Below are 4,765 nucleotides of genomic sequence, written 5' to 3' on the forward strand. Positions count from 1 at the left end.
TTAGATCATAGCTATCAAAGATTTAGATCTCATTGGTGTGATCTCATCACAGCTCTAAAATCATTGTCCAGACCTATGGAGTTCATTATAATCTTAAAAATAATAATAAGATGCAGTATATAATGAATCGAAAAGCCTATTTTATTAAATAACAATATCAATTACATGAGTTTGAAAAATAAATTATAGAAAAATTTTCCATCGCATCTCATATGCGATTGAACTTGTAGGGTATTATTTTTTCAATCTTCCACTTGCACTAAAGCCAATCGCCTCTATACTTGATACCCATACTATCAAAATGGTGATCAAACTGCTGCAATGATAAAGTCTTAGTGAACGGATCCGCTATATTATTCTTAGTATCAACTCGCTCCATGATTACATTGCATCTTTCGACTATCTCCTGAACGAGATGGAACCGTCTTAGGATATGCTTGAATTTATGATGAAACCTCAGTTTCTTGGCTTGAGCAACTGCCCCAGTATTGTCATAATACAAGGGCACTGGTTGTTCCATCCCCGAAATCACATCCAATTTTGAGATAAACTTTTTCATCCAGACGGTCTCCTTTGCAGTCTCACTAGCAGTAATGCACTCAGCCTTAGTGACTAAGTCAGCAATAGTTTGCTGTTTGAAACTCTTCTAATTTACTGCTCCACCATATAGGATGAACACATACCCAGATATGGATTTGCTATCATCCAGATCAGATTGAAAATCAGAGTTAGTATAACCTTTCAGTTTTAAATCAGATCTACCATATATAAGAAAAATATCTCTTGTCCTTCTCAAGTACTTGAGTATGTTTTTCATAATTTTTCAATGATCTTTATCAGGATCTACCTGAAATCTTCTTATAATGTCCAAAGCATAAGCCATATCAAACCTGGTATACAGCATAGTATACATTATTGATCTTATAGCTAAAGCATAAAGAATAGAACTCATTCTATTTATCTCTTTAGGTGTCTTAGGAGACATCTTTTCAGAGAGTTGCATTCCATGACCCATAGGCAAGTAACCTCTTTTACTTTCCTCTATGTTGAACCTCTTCAACACAAGATCTATGTACCTAAACTGGGACAAGCCAAGCATCCTCTTTGATCTATCCCTATAGATCTTTATAACAATTATATAGGATGCTTCACCCAAATTTTTCATGAAAAATTTTTGTGATAGCCATATCTTGATCGCTTGCAACATAGGGATATCATTCCTAAAGAGTAGTATGTCATTCATATACAAGATTAAGAAGATAACAGCACTCCCACTAGTCTTCTTGTATACACAAAGTTCATCCATATTTTTGATAAAGCCAAACGATTTGACTATCTCATCAAAATAGATGTTCTAGCTCTTCGATGCTTGTTTTAATCTATAAATAGATTTATTTAGCTTGCATTCTTGATTTGCTCTCTCACTAGAGACAAATCCTTCTGGTTGAGTCATATAGACTTCTTTCTCAAGATTTTCATTGAGGAAGGTAGTCTTGACATCCATCTGCTAGATCTCATCATCATGGTATGCAGCAATTGCAAGCACAATCCGAATAGACTTGAGCATGACTACAGATAAAAAAGTTTTTTCATAATCAATACTTTATTTTTGTCTGAAATCTTTTGCCACCATTCTAACCTTATAGATCTCTACCTGACCATCTACTCCAATATTCTTTTTGAAGATCCATTTGTAGCCTATTGGGGTCACACCCTCAGATGCATCAATCAAAATCCAAACTTAGTTGGTATACATGGAGTCCATTTCAGATTTCTTGGCATTGAGCCATTTGTCAGAGTCACTACTCATGACAGCTTCCGAATAGATCGTAGGATCATCATTCTCAATGATGTGGAATGTATTGTCATTCTCAATGACAAATCCATACCTGAGTGGTACATTATGCACTTTATTTGACCTTCAAAGAGGAGGTGTGTGTAGTGGCTATGCCTCAACAATGGACATATCTGGTTGAGAGTCAGCTTGTAAATTTTGGATAAGTTGTAGGTTTTGAACTCTCTCAAGTTCAATAGACCTCCCACCGCCTCTTTTTTGGATAAACTCTTTCTTCAAGAAAATGGCATGCCTACCAACAAACACCTTTTGTTAAGTAGAGTGGTAGAAGTAGTATCCTATACTCTTCTTGGGATAACCCACTAACCTGTATTTTTCTGATCTAATACTGAGCTTATGTCCATCAATATTTTTAATAAGTAAGGCAGCCCCAAATCTTAAAATATTTAAGACTGGATCTCTTTTCTTTCCATATCTCATATGGAGTGCTAGAGATAGGCTTGAATAGTACTTTGTTCAAAACATATGCTACGACCTCGAGAGCATATCCCCAAAAAAAGATTGGAAGATCCATGAAATACATCATGGATCACACCATATCTAATAAGGTGTATTCCTCCTTTTCGCAATACCATTTAATTATGGAGTGTAAAGAGGTATCCACTGAGAGAAAATATCATTTTATTTTAAATGATCAAAAAATTTACTAGTCCAGTATTCTCCTCTTCGATTAGATCGAAGAGCTTTAATATTTTTACTAGTTTATTTTTCAATCATTCTTTGATACTCTTTAAACTTATCAAAGATTTCAGATTTGTATTTTATTAAATACACAGATTCAAACCTAAACTTATCATCAGTAAATGTGATAAAGTAGGAGTATTCACTTCTGGCTTGAGTCGACATTGGACCACAAACATCAGTATGTATAAGGTCTAAAATGTCACTCACCCTTTTTTCATATCCAGTAAATAGAGTCTTGATCATTTTAACCATGAGACAAGATTTACATGTTCCATATGATTCAAAATCATAAGGATCAGAGAATTTACTTTTGTATAATTTATTAATTCTTGACTCATTTATATGATCAAGTCGGCAGTACTAGAGATATGTGACATTCACATCCTTTCTCTTCTTTTTTTTCATATTATCAACATGAAGTACATTATCACTAAGTGATAGGAATAGAAGACCATTATCAACAAAAGTATTTTCATAAAATTTATTAGAAAAATAGATAGAACAACCATTATTCTTAGCTTTTATTTCAAAATCTTGTTCTAATAATAAGAGTATAGAAATAATATTTCTAATAACTTTTGGAATATAATAACAGGTCTTCAGTTTCAAAATTTTATCCGAAGACAACTTCAAAATCTTGATTTCTATGACTTCGGTCTGAATAGATTCTCCACTAGCATCGAATAGTTTGAAGTTATTTTTATTCAAACTCCTTATTTCCTACAAATCTTTTAATAATTTGTAAAGGTGTGAGCTACAGACAGTATCCAATACCCAAGAATCTGAAATTGAAGTACTTAATTATAAGTTTATTTGTATCATGTACAAATCTTTAGCAATATTTGCTTCTTTATATTTCACAATTACAAGGTATTCCTTGCAATTCTTCTTTCAGTGTCCATCCTTGCCGTAGTGATAGTAAGTACTTTTGACAGAGACCTTCTTCATCTTCTTTTTAGAGATGCTAGCCTTAAGGTTCAACTTTTTTTTGGAACCTTTCTTGTCTTTCTTCTTGTTGATCTTATCTACAAGAAGAACTGGAGCCTTTTTACCTTTGAAATGGCTCTCTGCTATTTTTAGCATATTCAGCAACTCAAGCAGCTAATATTTAGTTTGTTCATGTAGTAATTTATGATAAACTGAGAGAAAGAATTAGAGAGTGACTGCAGGATCAAATCCTAACTAAGTTCACCATCCATAGCAAAATCCAATTGTCCCAAATGAATGATCAAATCAATCATCTTAAGGATATAAGTTTGTACAATGTGCCTTCAATCATTCAGGTATAGAATAACTATTTAGAAATCTCATATCTAGCAGTTCGACTTTGTTTCTCATATAACTCTTTTAGATTAAGGAGTATAGAAGGAACATCTACATCCTCATGCTGCCTTTTAAGCTCATTATTCATCAAGGCAAGCATGATACACTTGACAGTTATACTGTCATCCTTCCACATCTTATATGTGGCCCTTTTCTCCGTAAATGCATCTTCTCTGATCGTATTGGGTGCAGGTAAATCTAGTATATAGGAGACTTTTTTCTATGTGAGAACTATTCTTAGATTTCTCAATCAATCCATATAATTTGATTCGATCAATTTATTAGCATCTAGTTTGCCTTGAAGTGATGGTGAGGATGCCATTTATACAGTTAATCTATAATAATGAGAATATAATATAAGCGGACAACTCATGATGACATGTACAACTAGGTTAGAACTTTTGTCTAATTATGACTCCCACTATTTTAACGAATTTCACAGCCTTCAAATATGAAAAAATGAGAAACATCATTATGTTTCTAAGTAGAGTTGAGATCTCTATTCTCACAAATATCTCGTGGATAGCATAATAAGTATTCATGAGTTCAAAAGTAGATAACTCTTTACAATTGTACTTCATATAATTCTCAATATTTTTTTCTCATATCTCTAGATCACTCATAGTCTTATGGATAGCACAACAAACTATAGTGTTCTAATTATGTTAACCCTTCAATCCCATATGGTCATACTTAAATAATACTGTCCTCATGGATAGCACAACAAGATAATACTATTCAAATATGCTATAAGCATCAATATACACTTAGTCAACATCATATAAATTTTTATAGTAAATCTTGTGGATAGCACAATAAGCTCACTAAGATTTTGACATACTCTATTGACCAAATATGAAAGAAGGCCTTTGTAGTATCTACATCACTAATCAATCTAAGTCC

This window comes from Elaeis guineensis, chromosome 11 (assembly GCF_000442705.2).
Source record: "Elaeis guineensis isolate ETL-2024a chromosome 11, EG11, whole genome shotgun sequence".
NCBI classification, from domain to species: Eukaryota; Viridiplantae; Streptophyta; class Magnoliopsida; order Arecales; family Arecaceae; genus Elaeis; species Elaeis guineensis.